This window comes from Malaclemys terrapin, chromosome 2 (genome assembly GCF_027887155.1).
Source record: "Malaclemys terrapin pileata isolate rMalTer1 chromosome 2, rMalTer1.hap1, whole genome shotgun sequence".
Lineage (NCBI taxonomy): Eukaryota > Metazoa > Chordata > Testudines > Emydidae > Malaclemys > Malaclemys terrapin.
In genome coordinates this window covers 284,298,384-284,318,451 of record NC_071506.1, presented here as the reverse complement: position 1 = coordinate 284,318,451, position 20,068 = coordinate 284,298,384, and the positions used below count along the sequence as shown (strand labels likewise).

Below are 20,068 nucleotides of genomic sequence, written 5' to 3'. Positions count from 1 at the left end.
TTAAGCCCTGCGGCAGAATCAATATTTTGTACAAAGCCAGTCAGTTTAGATTCATTTTTAGCCATTGTCGGAGAGTAGATTTGGCAATCCCAATATCTTTTGAAACTTTGGCCTGGGTTTCTCTGCTATTTACTCGATCTATTGCAGTTAGCTTTTCTTTTATAGTGTAGGAACGCTGACACTTGCCCTCTGCCATTATATGAGGCCTACAGTTAAAACTTTCTAATATAGTATATATATTCCTATATAACTACTATATATTATATATCTCTCTAGCGTGACAATGACTAAGCATGCGTGATACGTCTTTATCAATATTGGTAAAGACGTACAACATGTTTCCGCTCCGCCCTTCCTGTCGATTTCTATATCAGTGAGTTAGTGAGCAAATCTGTAGTGCCACGTAGCAAGTTCCTGTACCGTTAACTTGTTAACAAGTCTCATTTGTTAAATAGGTAGCACTGAGAGGCATGGCGCTACCGTGCTTTAAGTGGATTTGCGCGTAAACCGGTCTGTACTGTAACACAATAGCTGCCATACTGTATCAGACTAATGTTCCATTCAGATCAGTATCTGGTCTCAAAGTTGGCAAAATTAGATGTTTGAGGAAGACATCAGAGGCCCTGTAATGGACAGTTATTTTCTTCATAATCTTAAGCAGTTAGTGATTAGTTTATATCCTGAAGCATAAAGGGTTATATTCCTTATGATTTTTTTATCCTATATAGTAAAGACTATACTTTCAGGGATCATTTCTATAGTTTGTAACTGCAGCTAATCTTGTTCATATGAATGTATATAATTGTCACAGGGTCTGCTCATTACACTCCTGGTCGCTGATTCCAAGTCCGATGCCACCTTTCCACATCTCACCACACGCACTGCCTTTCGTCCTGGCTCTCAGTGAGGCAAGGTGCTCTGTGTTCATGGCTTCGCCCTCTGGCTAGGTCAAAGTCTCTTCTTACAAACAGGCTGAGGCAGTCTTCTCATTCACTGCCCAGCCAGTGTCATTTTCCCAGTGGCTGGTGGGGGAACCTGGGCCCGCCACAGGTTCCAGCTCAAGGACCCTCTAATCAGCAGCCAAGGTCTGTTTCATTCTAGACTTCATTCTTACTGCCTTTTCCCTGAGCCTTTCCTAACCTTCTGGCTCCCCCCTCTTCTCTGGGTTTGCTAGCTACCAAATTCCATCTTCCCAGGGAGGACCTGTAGGGTACTTCCCTGCAGCCCCCTCCCTGCGGCCAACTTCCTGTCTTTATAAATGCAGCCCAGCTCGGCTCATTCCTCCTCAGCTCCCTCATTATTCAGTCAGGGGATTACTTAAGCCACCTGATTCCCTTCAGCTATGGCATGTCTGGTTAATTGCCCCCCTTAGCCTACATGAACCCTTTCAGGGCAAATATGGGATCAACACCTCCATCACAATAATCCTTTGGTCAATACAACTAAACTTTGTGTCACTGTATTGTGGCAATGAGTTCCATGGGGTAATTATTGCATTATATAAGGGGGGAAAATGACACTTTGATATAGAAAAAATAGCAATTAACCAAAGTTGTTTAGTTTGAATATAGAAAGGATCTGACAGCTGTCTTCCCACAATACAGATTGTATTTAACAGACATTCAGAGAGCCTTTGTCCTCTTCTTCCTTTCCTATATCTGTGATTGTTTCTTTCTACTTGATTATGTTGAAGAGGGGAACTAAAATATTGTTGGTAGTGAGTGTTATAGATTTTTAATTTAAAAAAATGAAACAAGTTTGGTTTCAAAAGATTTTTTTGCTGATCCATATCTCCAAAAATAGTGGGATGTTTGTAGGCCCTTAGATCATGGTGTAACCAAACTCTTTAGGTACGTAATTACTTTACCCTTTTCCTTTTTTGTTTGCAAACTAGATATAGCCAATACATCGTTTTAATTTTACTATGTAGGGAGAGAGGAGGCTCAAAGAAGTCGTATCCAGATCTATTTCCCATGAGAACAATTTCTGTAAAACTATCTGGGTCCCCTCTGTGTACACCTTATACCCACGATGGTTCTTTCCATAGCTGGCACATCGTAGTCACAAACATCCATTTGAGTTTAGACAAAAGTTGTGGGGTCCCGAGGCACTAACTTTACAGCTTCAGGATTAGTTCCCTCTCCCATTCATCTCCATGAGATCTGTAAAGATTCATGTTTTAGTTAGACCTGGGAATAATACAAATGTAGAATTCTTCAAAAGACCACTTTTGGATTAAACATAAGGAAATTTGGTTTTTAACATTATCCTTGTTACTAATTACACTTTCGATAATGAGAACTGAATTTTAAAATATCATTTATTTCTTGCTGTGTATGCTGCTTGTTTACTACTTGTACTATATTCAGCCTGGACAACGAAAAGAGGCTGGTTAGTTTCCGTTCAATTTCACTGTGAAGTTCTCATCACTAGCCCAGGGCTGCAGTGTTTGAGTTACATACAGAAATATTTTTAAAAGCTGTTTTGTATTGGAAATTAAAAGTACAAAATGAAACATTTCTGCTGCTCTTTGGATTTGTACTTTTAATTTCTTTTTACAAAATCTAAATAGTCTGATTTTACCTGAAAAGTGTCCCATCCCTGAATGGGTAGCATTGTTAGCATACAAACTACTGAAGGCTCCCATGTATCTTTAAAGAACAAGGCTTTAGTTTAAAGTGAAACTGATCAGGATACTGAAAGTTCATGTTCATTGCTGCTTTAGCTTGACCGACTGTAAAGTGTGGGAAGTAATGAGGCACGTGAGTTCAGTATACAGTCTCAGGCTTCAGGCCTCGTGTCAAAGCTTTAATAGGTTTGTTTTATTTGCAGTGAATATTTGGCTGATCAGCAAGAAGTGTGTCATCTGTGTCAGCCTACACTCAAGTGAATATCCAAATTATAATTTTATGATCTTGGCTTTTAATGCCAAAGTTATATCCTCAATCAATCTGATCAGTGAGATTATTGACTGTTATTGGTAGTGACACTTAAATAGCGATATAACGTCTCTTGGAGAAGCTGGCAAGGAGTATTCATCATCCTGGAAAGTGGCGTTGCCTTGGAAACTAGTGCAAAGGACTGCACAGAAACAATTGCGTTAGATAAAAAAGAGGCATTAAATGGGATAAGTAATAGCTTCAGGATTGAAGCAAAAATAGAAACACTAGGCTTATTCATCTGCTGAGGATGGAAGCTTGCAGACTGGGTTTTAAGTCATGACGTGTTGATATAGTGATCTGGTCTGCTTTGGTATTGGCATTGTAAGAGCCTCCAGAGTCATGTTTTGTACATGTATCTGTGAAACCTACTAAAATGGGCAGCAGTTCCTTGCAAGCTCTTGAATTGAAAGGTGTATCTTCCCTTAGAAAGTGGTGTTTAAATTCAGTGAGACAACATAAGCATCAAAATATTTTAAGCAGCTAGAGATACTGATGGCTATAGGTCTGTTTGGTGGGTTTTTAATATTGTACTTAAATATATTTTAGTATGTAAGGGGCTTTTCAGCTTTATTGGCTTGGTCATTTTAGTCTTTTGTGTGCAATCTTTAAGAGGATTCAGGATTTAATCATAGCAGGAGGAAAAGTATAGATTGAATACAAGTAGGTCCCAAACTTCCTCCTGAATAAATATGCTGCAGTTTCACAGTTGAAAGGTTGAGAGAGACTTTAGGCAATAGAGGCATCTATACATCTGGAAGGAGCACTGGGATCTGATTGGCTATGGCTCATTACTATTTCACTGCCTTTATCTGACACTTTCCTAAAAGAAAAGCCAGTGGGGAGTGATAAGGATGTGAAACCCAGAATTCTGACATCCAAGAAATCTGTCTTCCTCAAGACAACTGAAGAACCAGTAGAGGGACATGGAGACTTGAATTTTTACCCTCTGAAGAAGCAGACTTTTGCTGTTCCTAACCATCATCTTGCTCTTTAGGATGCAACTTTCCTCAAATTTACTCTTTTTTTTTTTTTCTTTTTGCACAGAATCACTTAGTCACGAATAGTTCTCTGGAGAGCTCCCCCATCCTTTCCTGCTTGTCCTTCACTGACTGTCTTTTCCTCCAAATGCAGCGCTTGTCTTTTTTAGTATCGAGGAGGTAAAAGCCACATAAGAAGCCTGTAGCAGAGCTGGGAATAAAACTCAGATCTTTGGATTCCCAGTCCTGTGCATTAACCTCTAGACTCCTGGTCTAGTTAAGAAATAAGGAGATTCAGAGGTGTAGTCTGTGAGGAGACAAGTGTTAAGAAGTTTTCATGAAAAAAGCATTTGGAGAAGAATGAGGGTGGTTGGTGCATGGAAACTGGGGGGCTGTTCTAAGCATAGGGGACAGTATAAACAAAATGAAAGCAAGTGTGGGAACAAGAAGGTATGTAAGTTGAAACAAGGATAGATGTAGTCATGGTGAAGTTGCTAAGAGGCTAAGAATGATGAGCAGAGTGGGTCAGCTTGACAACGTCCTGGGACAGCTAGCTGTAGGCTGACTGCAGTAGTAGCTTTTTGTAAGAGCTTCATTGCGTGGTGATGGAGTTGGACTCCTTCATTTCATTTTTCCTTTCAAAATAATAGCTGTTCTATATAGTTAGATCCTGATTGACAGCTAACATATTTTGGCATGCAGGAAAAAAAATTAGGATGATAAAAATATAGACGGTGTTTAGCAAACATTAAACTGAAACTTAAAAGAAAAGATCAAAACAAAAATTGTCATTGGGCTCTTAATTGTGTGTGGTAGTATACTCTACAACTCAATTTTTCTGTTTAGCTGCTTGAATCTAATTTCTCTAGCACCATCAAATATCTTGCATAGCATCCACCTGGCTTGGAAAGGAAAGAAAACATTAATTCTTGAGCAGTCACCTGCCATTCTATGTGTGCTGCTATACTAGCTTCTGCTACCGTAAGTCCAAATAACTCACCCATTGGATTGGACCAATACAACATATTGCAAAACTTGGTTCTTGTAAGCATCTCTCTTAGGATGTGGTATATCTTCAGCAGAGTGTGATGTGGATCTTCACAAGATGCTGAAGGGAAAGATGTGAGGGGGGGAAAACGGCACCACAGAGCTTAACAATTAGTGTTCCAAGATCCCAGACTTGTACTAGCTAGTTCAGGACCTGTACCAGAAAAGTCGTTCTAATTGAAGTAGTGACAATTCTCATATCTGTTTCATTGCAAACCACAAGGACTATACAAGCATGCTTTATCCCACTAGAATTCTGAGAATTGGTCTCTGCTTTCAAGTGACATAAAGCATTCCTCTCTTTTCCTGGTTGGTTCTGAAATATCGAACCTTAAAATCAAAGCATGCCACTTTGCTTCATTTCTCTTACTTTATTTTCTACGTAATTATAGCTGCCACTCTTTCAAGAACCGCTAGAACTAGAAACCAGTGCTTTGAGCATTAGAAAACATGGAAAACCTGATTTCATCAGTGTAGAGCATTAATAGAACTCTAGTAAGTTCAGATCTGCTGCTAAAATCCTGTTTAGAACTGATTGAAGTGATGGGGAAGCAATATAAGGTAACTGAGATTAAATGACTTAAATGGGATTTTGTGACCTGTCAGATATGTTGGTGAGACCAGTATATATACTTTTAGGACCAACAAATGTTTCCAAGTGCTAGCCTTGCACCAATTAGTAGATAGAGGTTAAAAATATTGATCCATAGGTCATATTTCACACAGCAAGATGTCTAAGAATATTTAAATCATTTAAAAAAATGAGGTCTTTTGAGAATAGTGGGGCTGGTGGGTGGAAGTATTTTGGTTAAATGGAGGGTGTATAGACTATGGGTATAATTTACAGTATATTACTCATTGTTTTTAAATATAGCAACATCTCAAACCCAGAATTCAAATACAAGTAGATAAATGTGTGGATCAGAGCGTGTTATCTCTGCAGCAGGTTAAATTCAGGGGGCGTGCTGCAGCTCAAGCGTTTCTACATTGAGGCTAAAAATTTTTGTCAAAATTAAACTAAACCAGGAATCATTGTTACTGTTTGCTGACACCAAGGGCAAAATTCCTCCTAGACAGGAGTTTTTCTGGCTATATCTGCAATGATCATTCTTCTTAAAGTTCTGTAATCTTGACTCAATGAGGAGGGTTTGTCTAGTCAGGATTATTTCACACTGGGCCTCTAAAGACAAGGGCAGCACCTCTTGGTGCTGGGTAGAGCAGGGGTCGGCAACCTTTCAGAAGTGGTGTGCCGAGTCTTCATTTATTCACTCTAATTTAAGGTTTTGCGTGCCAGTAATACATTTTAACGTTTTTAGAAGATCTTTCTATAAGTCTGTAATATATAACTAACCTATTGTTGTATGTAAAGTAAATAATGTTTTTAAAATGTTTAAGAAACTTCATTTAAAATTAAATTAAAATACAGAGCCCCCTGGACCGGTGGCCAGAACCCAGGCAGTGTGAGTGCCACTGAAAATCAGCTCGCGTGCCGCCTTCGGCATGTGTGCCCTGTGGTAGAGGAATGCATCGCTCCAAGTGTCAATGGTAAATGGATAGAGGCAATCTTTAGTGCTCTCAGATTCTGCTGGGAAAGTCATTACATGTAATTAAATGTAATTGGTTTAAACTGGGCCTTCCTTCATAGATGTATTCAAAGTCTTTAGAAGATGTGGTCTGTTTAATTGACCTGCCTTTAAAAGTTATTTATTCCAAAATTAACAACAACAAAAGTTTAGATGACTTTGCTTCCCAAAGTAGCACATGTTCCTAGGTCTGTTTATCTGCTGTTAGGGCATTCTGGAGTCTGAGCCTGTCCCACATCTACCTACGGGCTGAGACTGCTGCCTGTCCTGCTTCCCTGTCCCTTTCCTGTTTGAAGGTAGAGCAGAGAGAACTCAAACCTGGCTCTCCCATGTGGTTCACTGGGAGAAATTCATTGGATGTAGGAATTTCTAAGGAATAAAACTCTGCAGGATCCCAGGCTAGTAACAGGTAGAATACGCTTAGCAGTTATACTTTAAAATTAAGCACTTGGAAACACTGTTCCTCACTTACTGGCCTGATCAAATTGGAGTCTGAGAGCCTGTGTTACTTCAAACAAGCTGGTGACCTTAGCAGTACCCTTCCCTAATTTGAGTATCTGTCTGGTCCTACACTGATGTAGAAGGAACTCAGGGCTCCATGGCCGTTAAGTAGAGGAATTTGGGACAGTGTGTTACCAGGACAGCCTCTTAGCCAGTTCCCTTTCTCACCCAGCAGTTAAATGGCCTTTACATACAGCATCTCAGCCTGCCCTTATATGCAATCATACACCAAAAAGTGAAGCTGTCCTTGTGCTTTATCTCCCACTGCTGGAAATTCCAGTTCCCAGGAGTCTCTTTTCAGTCTGTAGCGAAGGGGATATTTTAACCATTGTAATTCAAGGACTACAGTGAACAACATCTCCCCATCTCCATCAACCTTATCCAAAGTGCATGACTTGAGTGATCTTGGTAGTCTGAAGAAAGATAGGGGAAATTATTTTGTCAGAGCAAGATGTTATCTATGCTGAAATTAGAGTTAGAAAAGTCTTCCCACAGATGCTTGAATGAGAAATTTTGATAGGTCACGTTATGCATTTATTTCACTTCAGGGCACTTGTCTTAAATAGATCAGCACAAAGCATGTAATGCTGAAAGTAAAATATATTGCAATGGAAGAATTTAGTGCAATGAAAGTACTGTATAAGTTGATGATTTTTAAAAAACCCACATTCCAGGATATAGTATTGAGAATCACAAAACCACTCTGAACCTGTCCCAAATTCTCTCTTAAGCATTGTCCAGGACTAAACTCTTGTGATTCTCGTTATTTCTAGTTAGAGTGAATGAAATCCCCATTTGTGGCAGTATTTGTGATCTCTGATACAGAAAGAATGTATTAAATACATTGTTCTGGCAGCAAAACTCCTCTGCCTCTGGGAGGCAAATCTCTGTACAGTATTGGTTTTTAGAGGGGAAACCATACTACTGAGTATAATTTTTACTAATTTTTAGGAGTGGTTCTTCTCGGTTTATGATTGACTGTTCATGAACAAGGAATACTTATTTATATAATATTGTTTGGAGCAGAAAAAACGATTGTAAGCTTCCTTATAAATGGATGCAGGGGTAAAAAGCATATGTGTATAATTACCCTCAACACTTTATTCACTGAAGAATCTATTTCACTGGAATTGTTAAAACCACATCAGTGTTTACAGAGACCAAAGAATTAAATTTACAAATTAAATTTCCATTTTGTTTTTAGGAAGGGACAAAATCTGACATTTTTAAGGGTCTAACTAAAGTGCTTTATTTGGACTAGTGGCCGATTTCAGTAAATGAGTGCTTTGGGTAAGAGGGGGATGGGGAAGAATGAGTTTTGTCGTGAATACAGGGGAATGGTATGTCGTCACAGACTCAGGCAGCCTGCAAGCTCGGCTTGCTTGTAGGTGGTATTACAGCTACGAGAGGGAGAGAAGCAGTCAGAGATGTCTCTCTCAAACAAGCAGCCTGCATCTCTTTCAGAATACAGCCAGCTGTGCAAAGCCAAGAACACAGATAGCTTTTCAGAAGCCTTCCACTGCATGGAATCCCAGAAAGACTTCGGCAAAACTAAATTTGAATGGCAGAGGACTGAGGGAAAGCTTAATGAAATTGGGCTAAATGTAAACTCAGGGGGACAGATTAAAGACGGGCTTGTTAAAAACGCTGGCTTCACAGATGAGGATAAGCTCTGTTTCTTTGAAGGAAAGCTGGACAAAGAGCTGAAAATAGCTCAGAAAGACAAAAGAGAAATTGAGGTGCAGGGCAAAAAATACCAGGCAGCTCCAGGTCACCTTGAAAGCTGGTCTTTGATTTCTGAAGCATTTCCTTCTGCAGAAGGAAACTTGGCAAACCCCAAAACTACAGATTTCCATTTGGGGCAGACAGGAGCCGAGAGACCTTGCACTGGGCTGGGAAAAAATGAAGCCATCACCGATCAGGAGAAAGCAGCAGGTAAGAGTGGGATGGAAACCAAGTGCCAGCAAGAACAAAATCTGCCCAACCTGTCTGTGTCAGAGAGTGATCCTGACAAACACATGAAGGAGCAGGAGATTAGTGTGTGGAATCCAAATTTCAACCCTATCCTGCCTAACAATTCAGGGTCTAAAGAGGCGACTGTGAAAAAAGATGGATCCCCTAGCTATTGTGTAATAGGGGTAGTTAATGATAACTACCTACAGAGTGGATTTTCTTCTTCCCTAACTGCATCTAATCCAAAACCTCCAACTACGACTATAGAACTTGCACAGGATGACTTCAAAAGTAGCTATTTCAATAATATCAGTGAAATGGAGGAAGAAAGATTTATGGTTGAGATGGAGGAAAAGCTGAGCTGTGCAGATGAAGGCAATTTCCTGAACAGAGCTGCTCACCAAAGGAAGGCAATGAGGCGTGCAATGTCAGAATGCTCCCACTTGTCTGTGCCCCAGACCCTTAATTTGGCAGACAAATACCCTGAGCCATTGGTTAGAGAAGACCTTGCTACTGGCCTTCTCTCTCCTACTAGCAGTCTGACCCAGAGCTCAAGCCCCATTACCAGAAAGCCAGGCGCTCCAATGAAAAGGTCAATGACTGTGTCAGAAGAGCAAACATCTGTCTACAGCCTGGGCGCTGAACAGAACAATGCGGAGTTGCCCAGCCTGACTGTGAAGGAGCATCAGTCCCTTCTTACAGAGGAGCCAGCTGCCAAGAAGAGAGAGGAGTGGAACAGCAGCACCTCTGTCAAGAAAGAGCTGGGCAGCCCAGGGTTGTATCACAGCAAACTGGAGCAAATCCCTGAAATCAGCAGCCGCGACAAAGGGAGGGAGGAGGCGGCAGCAAACAGGGACAAGAGAAATGTCATTGATGAAGCTGCTAGCCGTGACTCTCCGAGAAGCAGAGGCAGTGAGATGGAATCCAGCAAAACTGGTCCACTGGAAAGAAAAGCAATCGAGGTCAGCGATGTGCAGAGCACTCCATCTTCCCAGCGAGGAGTTCTACCACGTGATGGTATGTTGCTAAATTTTATCTCCCTGGGGAGCGTGCAGACAGCAGCTAGGAAGGAACTGACTTGACAGATTGCAGGAGGGTGGGTGGCTCAGGAAGACTCCAGAGACTGACACAGCTTAGGTTTTAATAGACATAACAAAGGGTAAGCTTTGATTTAAGCAAGGAGGAGAATAAAATAACTTTAGCGTATAGACTGGATGGCTGGTGCTGTAGCAGATGCTGTGGGTCAAGAAATTGCTTGCAGGTGTCTTAAAAAACAATAATTGAATCAAGAATTGCTAGTTAGTTTTGCTCCAAATAAAAGATTTTAGTCATTAAGTCTGTCCTTCGGAGTGTTAATACTAATTAATGTAAACAAAACTATTAAAGGGGATTTTTAAGTATCGAGTTGTTGGGAATTGTTTTCTCAATTTGTAAATCTGTTTTATTGTTTAGAAACGAGCAGGTTATCAAAGTCAAAATCTTTCAGCTTTTGCCAAAAGGTCAGAAGATTGTGCTTTCAGTTTAGTTTTTGGCACCCTTTGACGTTTCTGCTTGGAGAGAGCAGTGAAACTGGCTGTGCTCTTCTTTGAGTAGGAGGGTAGAATGTCTTACACTGTTGGTCTCTTCCCGGTTGCTTTATACTGTATCCAAAATAGAATTTCCCTCTCTGAAAGTGGTTATAAATGATAAAAACCCGGATCATGGTAGTACCTTCCCCCATTGCTAACTGTCAATAGAAGCTTGTTTTGTTCTTTAGTCTCTTGTTGTTAGACAGTGGCATGATGTATGAGGTCAGTCTGCTGGGATTTAAAAATTGTGACAAGTGCAGTTAATCTGTATGTGTCTGTGTCCATTTCCATATCAGTCCCTGTCCCCTTTAAGCCAGTTAGCTGTTCTGTTATTATTTATGTAGCTGTTTTTTTCCCCCTGGACTGTGTGTGTTAGTTTTTCCCGTCTCTGTGAATGAGGAACTTTTCACCAGAGGAGAAAAACACAGACCCAGAATAAAGGCCGAAGAACTGCACATGAATTTCCTAATCCAATGGCTGCTTTGTAGTCAGCTTGTTTACTCATCCTTCAATGGACTATCAAAGCAATTGAGATGGCTCAGAGATGGAGGTTTTGAATTTAAAGCTGAATTATAAACAAACTGTCCTGTGAGAGAGGAAATAGTACAGACAGGGAACATAGCCAATAAAAAGGATACCTGGTTAAAAAAAAAACCAACCTAATACTGTAGGTCAAAACACTGAAAGCCCTCCAGCAGTCATAACTGAATTATGGTCTCTGAGCAAGATTTGGTGGTATTTCAACCACCAGGTTAAATATCTCTTATCTCTATTTTTGTGGAGTGTTAGTGACACCCAATGGCCAATTAGATGAATCCACAGTGTTCAGTTCCTCTACATTCCATCCCTGTTATCCATTTTAGAGAGCTACTGAGACTACTTAGACTAGAAAATTCTGAAAACCATTCAAATTACAGACAGTTCTGCTGATGAATCAGTCTGTGTTTTGCTTTTTCTTCTAGTAGTTTTCTTCAGGATTTTTCTTTATTTTAAATCTTTTCATGTAGATTTAGCACTGGTGAAAGGTGCTTGATTGACAGTTCTGCAGCTTACTTGCTCTGAAAAAGTGACTTTAAAGTGGGTACAGTGGCAGTGAAAGTTTCCCAAGTCTGTCATGCCGAAGTATCTTAACCCTGATGTAGACAATTGGGGGAGAGGGTATAAATCATTTGTTCAGTCTGTAGCTTCATAGTTGAGCTTGCCAGCAAAGGGACATCAAGTTGTGTCAATTGTAGTGGCAGGGGTGGGTGGGATTTTTTATTGCTGATATCTGTTCACTGGGTCTAAAAATGAGACCATCAGCTTATTTCACATAGGCCACCCAACAGCCATCAGATGGCGGCATAGGTAGATCCCAGTTTGTTCTGGGCTGGATTTGAACTAGCTACCTAGACATTGCCTATTTGCATGAAAATATGATCTGTGCTGCTGAGTTGATTTGCTCTGGATTGTGCTTTTGAAATGAAAGTTAGGGAAACCACATTTTTGTGACAACTTAAACATTATCTAATCAGTTGTGATGTCACAAACATTTATACTCGCAAGGGATGAATCTGGAACATATCAGCGGCCGAGCAATCAGAATCTTGTCTGCGTGCACCTTTCTGGTTATGAAATGTCTGGTGTCAGTGAGCTTCTAAAGAGCCTGTTAAGAGATTCAGGTCTGGTTCTTTGTGGTAATTCAACAGCTACTGATGGTCGTACCCAGGACTGTCAATGGCAGTTAGGAAATCATGGTGTAGCTAAGCCAACAAACTCTGCAGAACTGAAGGGGCAACATTTTCCATTCACAGATGTGTAAATGTAGGCATCTAAGCTCATATATAGATGCCTGATTTAAAGTGAGCTGACTTTTCAGAAGGCTGAACACCCACAATTCAAGCCAAAGTCATTGGCTATGGGAATGTGCGGCACCGCTGAAAATCAGCCCACTTTTATGCAGGTGTGCAAATATTCATTTAGATGCCTAACTTTGTAGGCACCTGGGTTTGAAAATGTTAGGCTGCAATCTTTATTTAAAAAAATAATGTATAGTTCTTATTGTTGCAGAGGCAACCTTTGAAACATGACTTGATACAGTCTGAATTTGCAGACTGCTTCAGTGCCTTTGGTACTGCTCATATTTTCCTAAGAAGTGCACAATGAAATTGACAATTCTGGTCTGTGTTGCTATCCAAAAAAACTGTGGACAGTGGTGAAATTGTCAAGTCATGTTTACTTCACTCTGTTGATAGGTGGTTTCAGGCACTGGATCTAGTCTAAGTAGACTAGATTGCAACGGAAATGGTAAAATGCTCCTTTCACTGCTTCATATCTGCATGTCTTAGTACAACTTTCTGCAATGCAAGAAAACAGGAAAAAACTACTTGGATGTTACTAGAGTGGTTTCACCGCATCTATAAAAAGTATTCTTCATTACTGACTGGTGAAATTGTGACCGAAGTAGTAACTTGGCCAAGGAAGCAGCTTTTTGGCTAAGATACAGTATCAGTCAAAAATCTGTCTTTTCCTCTTTGTTCTCATAGCTAAATTGCTCTCTCATATCCTAATAATTTCCTGTGTCAAGGACAGCAACTTCCTTTTCTCTGGTCTTATTTATACTCACCTTGCAGCCCCCCTCCATACACACAATCAATCTCTCCAAAACATCATTGCCAAAATCAACTTTTTGCTGTCTGCTGATACAGCCATAAGCTTCCTCCTCCTCTGTTGGTTTCCTCTCACTTTGTGAATTAAGTTAAACTTCTGGTCCTTGTTTCAAGGTTCTGCAACTCTCATCACCTGCCAACATTTCCCTTCCAAATACTCATGAATGATTTAAGTCAAGTCTAATTTTGAATTATTCAAATAATGGTGCTTCTGCTGACTTCTGTTGGAAAGAAGATTCCACATTGAGACTCTTGTTCTGATCTTTCCTTTGCTAAATTTCTTCGCCTTACTCCTGTTTCTATGTTTTTGGGTCACATTAAAGAAATTTTCTACCTATAAATTCCGATTTTGTGGGTGATGCAAATTTATTTAGACTTCAGTCTAAAACATTCTACCCTATAGGGTGCCCATCCAAAGCTCTTGGGTGCCTGTGATGTAGATTTAAAAAGCAATTACATCAGAGTTACATAAAACTGTGCAGAACAGCATCATTTTTTTCTTGTTCCATATCATTTAATCATCAGTTTGTAGAGCTTAAAATCCCTACCATGCTTTCCCAGCAAATAGAAATCCAACTTGACTGTTTGCATACTAGGTTACGAAGGATGGAATTTATTTCTCACACCCTCTCCCTCCGACTGTTGTTACCTAACCTATACACATTTATTTCCTCATTTTTTGACACCTTTCCACTCTGAGTGTGGTTCCTCTGCTTTGAATTTCCTCCAATAATTTGCCATTTTGGGGGTTTTGAGGTCCCCAAATTCTAGGTATCATTGTGCTAGAGCTGTAAAGAAAGGGACTATCACCTTTCGGATTCCTGATATCTTTAGGCGTGCAGCACAAAATCCAATTGGACTTTTGACCAACTTCTTTTGTTACAAGTCTATAAACAGTGTGTGCTGTTAATAACACTTCCAGGTCTCCTGCTGCCATCTTGTTTTCCAAGTATTTTCCTCCCCAGTGGGCACATTTTGTGTGCACACCTGTGTGCATATATCCTACAGTTTACAGTGTTCAGTTTCCCACATGCCTTTACGTACAGATAATTTTGTTTCATATACAGTCTTGATAAATGAGGCACCATTTGAATTATTTTGTGTAGATGGGAATGTCAGACTTCAAAAGTTCTTTAAAGAAAGGCTTCAAACATTTGTAATGAGTGTAAAATTGTGGTAGTATGTAAAGTGAGATTAAATGTTAATGCATGACTAGAAGGTAGTAGAAAATGTCAGTCCCACTACCCAGTAATGACATGCTGCAATTTATTTATTTCTATAAAGTCATTAGTGTGGGTAGCGCTTTACAGACATGTAACAAGGTTCCTGCCCAAAAGGCTTACATCCTAAATTAGATGGATAACAAGAAAAAATGATAACTATGGGAGGAAGGGGGAAATTGAAATGACTAGCTACCAGTGATAGATGTATTAGAAATGCCTGGTTGTCATTTTGAACAGCCCAGTGAAAACCTCTGCTCAATGTGCATCTGGCAATCTTAAAAAGCAAACAAAATGGGAGTACATGGTAAGGAATAGAATAGAAAATAATGAAAAAAATATTGTAATACAGTTCTGTAAATCAATGTTAATACCCTCTTTTGCAATATTCATTTCAGTTTTTGGTCATCCTTTCTCATAAATTGAGATAAATTATTAGCTGAGGAAAGATGGGGAAAAGAGAGAAGATTGGGAAAGTTTAGTTTAGAAACAGACAAACGAGGGGATATAATCAAAATCACATAATGTAGGACTGGAAGGTACCTAAAGAGGTCATCTAGTCCATCCCCCCTATGCTCAGGCAGGACCAATTATACCTATACCACCCGTAGACCTAGACTATAATAGATGTTTTTTCAAAATAATGGGAGGTCTAGAGAAGGTAAATCAGAAATTCCTATTTACCTTCTCTCATTGTACAGGAACAATGAGAATTCAGTGATATTGAAAGGCAGCACATCTAAAATTTGAGAAAAGGAAATATTGTTTTCCACGATGCATAATTAACCGGCAGAACGTATATCACAATTCATTGAGGCCAAGAGTTTAGCAGGACTCAAAATGAAATAAAGATTAGATATTTATGTGGATAATGACTGTGACAGATATGGTAATGTCCTGCCACATCCTTGGGATATCTTACTGAATTAAATCTAAGTATGTTCGGTGGCCATTGTATTAAATGAATGGTTTATGTATTTTTGTGGGCTGGGATTGTATGTAACCTCCCCTGTTGGGGAGATGTGACAGATGTGGGAGTTCAAAAGACTGGCACATTTTTAACAGACAGAAATGGACTTTGGGGACAATAAATGTTAAGTGGATTTCCTGGTGAATACCGAGGGAGAGGTGAAAGCAAATTCTGCACCTCTGGTTGTGCAAAAACCCAGCCTTTTGAAGCTACGTGCTGAGGAGAGAGTGATTGTCTGCTGATTACATGTTCCCAGTGACTAGAGGTCAAGGTCTGAGCATAAAAAGAAACAGGCTGCTCTGGCCAGTCTCTCTTCTGGTTCTGAATCTGAGACAGTTATGAACTTGTAACCTTGGGAAAAATCCATTTGTGGGCAGGGCCGGCTCCAGGGGTTTGGCCGCCCCAAGCAGCCAAACAAACAACAACAAAAAAGAAGCCGCGATCATGATCTGCGGCGGCAATTCGGCGAGACGTCCTTTGCTCTGAGCAGGAGTGAGGGTCCGTCCGCCAAATTGCCGCCGAACAGCTGGACGTGCCGCCCCTCTCCGAAGTGGCCGCCCCAAGCACCTGCTTGGTAAGCTGGTGCCTGGAGCCGGCCTGTTTGTGGGTTTTGAAGGACCGACACCTACCAGAGCCCGAGACTGGAGTTGGGGTGACCTTCGGTAAGCTCTTGAGCATGCATGTGGGTTTTTATTTTTAGTGTTTTCTCTGTACTGCTTGCACCTTAAGAATAAATGTGCTTGCTTATAAAGAGCTGTGTGGTAAATTATAACTGCATCCAATACATTTGTCATAACCTCTGTGTATGGGCCGCGGATCCCTGAGTAAGTAGGGTGCCTTGATAAAGGCTGTGCAGCTCTATCCCCTGGAGCTTTCATCAGCCCAGCTGTTTGAAGTCCGAGTGGTTAGTTTGTCACTGGTGGTGAGGGGCAGGGCTGAGCTAAGCGGGGAAGAGTTGGTATAATAGTCGCTTTCTGAGTGAACAGAGGCAGCGAACAGGAGAACTTTGGAGGGAGTGTGAGAGGCTTTCCTTCCAGGTGCAGCACTACATATGATGTCAAGATGGCCAGCGATGGAACAGTGGTGGTGGCCTGCAATGGATGTGCCGTGTTCTTTCCTGCCTGAAGACAGATGGGATTTCATGCGCATGAAGTGCAAGTTGGTGGCTGTGCTGGAGGCAAAGATTCTTGGATTGGAGGAGCAAGTTGAGAAGCTACTGAGAATCAGAGAAGCTGAGGAATTCCTAAATAGCCAGGTTCTGGAAACACTGATACCCTAGGTTCAAGAAAGAATGTAGCTGGCCACCGTGGAACTGGAGAGAGAAGAAGTCAGAGGAGGCCTGGTGGTTCATAACCAGCAGAAGCAAGAGGTCATGGCAGTATTCTATGTTGCTGGAGACAGATTAGGATGACAGGCTGTGGACACCAGAGAGAAGAGGACCAGGAGGAATTCCACAGAGCTTAGAGTTTCAAATTGATACAGATCCTTTCAACATGGAAATTTTGGAAGATATCTCTCAAGGTACCTCCAGCAGGTCCTAGGGAACAGAGAGGTGTATGGGACATGTGGATGGCAGCTCAGCTCAACCTGTAAGAAAATCAAGCTTCCCTGCAAAGAGTTCTCCAATTGTCCAAAGAATACAAACTATCCTTGTTGGAGACTCAATGCTCAGAAGAATAGAAAGAACATTCTGCAAGGGACAGACTGACAATAGGACAATGTGCTGCCTTCCCGGAGCCAAGACTTGAGATATCACTCTAAGATAGGATAGGTTTCTGAAGCTGATGGGAAAGGAGCCATCGGTGATAGTTCATATCAGTGGGATATCTTGCAGATAGTAGATGACTTCAGGGAACTCGGAAGTGTGTTGAAGAAGAATGTCCGAGCAGTCTTCTCTGAGATCCTTCCTGTCCCACGAGTGAAGGAAGACACAAGGCACAAGTTTCTGAAAGTGAACCACTGGCTAGGTAAATGGTGTAGGGTGGAGGGTTTTGGTTTTGTGGAACATTGGTCCCCTTCTGTGGGGAGAGGGGCTATATAGATTGGATGGCCTCTGCCTCAGTAGACCAATCTCCTTGGGGACAGGCTGGCTAGAGTAATCTGGAAAAGGTTAAACTAATAAAACGGGAGTGTAAAAAGAGGGAAGGTTGAGCACTGTTGGCACAAAATTGAGATGCTGAAAACAAAATTAATCAAGGAAACAAAGGGCATGACTAGAAGAAATTCTTAAATTGCCTATACACTAATGCTAAGAGCCTGGGTAACAAACCAGAGGAATTTGAATTGCTCATTTATGAGCATAAATTCAGTCTAGTTGGTATTACTGAAACCTGGTGGGATGATTTACACCATTGGAATGTTAAAATCAATGGTTCTTCTTCGAGTGATTGCTCCTGTGTATTCCACAGTAGGTGTGCAGCACGCCACGTGCACCGGTGCCAGAAGTTTTTCCCTTAGCAGTACCCGTACTGGGGGAGCACAGTGGCGAACCCTGGAGTGGTGCCTGTATATCGCGCTATAAGGGGAGCTACGGGCTCCCCCCACCCTCAGTTCCTTCTTGCCGCCAGTGAAGGTAGTCGGAACTTTTGTGCTCCAGCTCTGCTGCAGCCCTTCTTCTCGACCTTACTGGTACCATTGTAGATTGTTCTTCAGTGAATAGAGCGGGCTCGGGGCATGCCCCGTGCCCCAGGCTTCAAGTCGTGCGACTCTTGTCGCCATTCTGTGCCCAGGAGCGACCCTTACGCTGAGTGTCTTCGCTGCCTGGGTGAGACTCTCATCAGCGACCATTGCAAGATCTGCAGGTCGTTCAAGCCAAGAACCAAGAAGGAGAGATACTTCAGTCTTTGAGCTCTTCTGATGGAGTCGGCGTTGACTCAGATGCCGGTGCGCAGATCGGACTCGGCACCAGCCGCTGCGTCGTCGGTATGTAGCGAGGCCCCTTCGACCAGTCAGCATGGATGTAGCGAGGCCCCTTCGACCAGTCAGCATGGATGCCGTCGACGCCGGAAGTGGTGCAGGCTGCGAAGGACATTATGTCCCTACCCGTCCTGAGCTCGTAATCAGGCATGGGCCCTAGGTTGTGAGGCAAGCCCCCTTTGGGTGCCCACCAAACCTCTCTGAGCAGCCGCAGTCCCCGCTCCGAAGATCGCTTCCTGCACCACTTGGCGCGCAGTGGCCGCTCTTCCGGCAGCTCCCGGACACCCTCAACACCGGCCAGACCGTCCGGGCCGCCGGTGGAACGGGAGTCGCGGGGACCCTCCGTTGCCTGCCAGCGAGCAGAGGCACCGGAAATGCTCACCTGCTAGACGTGGGTACCGGCGCCGCTCTCAACGGGGCAGACATCGCCGCTCCCGTTCCAGCTCCTGGTCATATAGGCGCCACGCCAGAGGCTCCCCTTGAGGTACCTCAGCGTCAGGGCACCGAGCGTTGCGTCGCCGTCACATGTACCGAAGCAGTTCGTCGCATGGGTACCGTTCATCATTGTCGAGTTCTCGGTCCCAAGGGAGACGACGACCGCTCCTACTGCTCCCGCGGCACCGAGCGTTGTTCAGCGACCTTGGCCTCGGCACATGTCCACCCACCCTCTGCACGCGCCGTTCCACTGGGGCACATATTGCCATCCCGTGCTCAGCCGAACCAATGGCAAGGGACTCCGTGGCAAGGCCAGTGGTGCCAGTGGACACCGTGGCCATCGGTGCCAGCCCAAGCGGAGGCCCGTTCGATTGCCGGAGCATCCCGGGCTCCATCAGCCTCCTCTGGCCGCCCACAAGACAAGTCGTCGGGTTACGAGTCAGCGGACCCGCGCCAGGACACTGACCTCGGTATCGACACCCCGGCACCGACCGAGGCACCCGGCTTCGTACGGGCCCTCTCTCTCCGGTACCGGATGACACCATAGTGGCGCCTCCGCCATCGGTCCTGCAGGAGGACTTCAAGGCGCACCACGACCTGCTAAAGCAGGTGGCTTCCAACCTCCAGCTGCAGGCTGAGGAGATGGAGGGTCTGTCCAATTCCCTCTTTAACATCCTGTCTCCCTCGGCACCAGGCTGCGTGGCCCTGCCTCTGCACCAGGGTATTGCCAACATTTCAAACTCCTGCCTTCTTGGCCCCAATCTTGAAAAAGGCCAAGAGGAAATACTTTGTGCCGGTGAAGGACCATGAATACCTATATTCACACCCGGCACCCAACTCTCTTGTGGAATCGGTAAACCACAGAGAGCGTCAGGGCCAGCCCGCGCCCACCCCAAAAAACAAAGATGCCAGGAGGCTGGACTCCTTTTGGCAGAAAATTTTATTAGTCAGCTAGCTTCCAGCTTCGCGTAGCCAACCACCAGGCCTTACTGAGCAGGTACAACTTCAACCTGCCTAAATTTGAGCCCCTCCTCCGGACTGGGATAGGAAGGACTTCAAGGCCCTGGTGGAAGAGGGGTCAGTGGCGGCAAAAGCAGCCCTGAAAGTGGCGTCTGATGCGGCGGACACGGCGGCCCGCTCGATGGCTTCTGCGATCACCATGCGCAGGGCGTCATGGCTCTTATTGTCCGGGCTGTCGATGGAGGCACAATCACTGATGCAGGACCTCCCATTTGATGGCAAGGCTCTCTTCGCGGACCAGATGGACGTCAGGCTGCATGGGATGAAAGATTCCAGCACCACCTTGCA

At 43.0% G+C, this 20,068-nt stretch overlaps 1 protein-coding gene and 1 pseudogene across 9 annotated transcripts in view; both read left to right on the top strand.

Moving 5' to 3' along the window:
* The window catches only part of MAP4 (microtubule associated protein 4), a 258,149-nt gene that overhangs the window by 199,347 nt on the left and 38,734 nt on the right, over positions 1-20,068 (top strand). The window lies entirely within an intron of this gene.
* LOC128833255 (small nucleolar RNA U3) lies at positions 731-804 on the top strand (annotated as a pseudogene).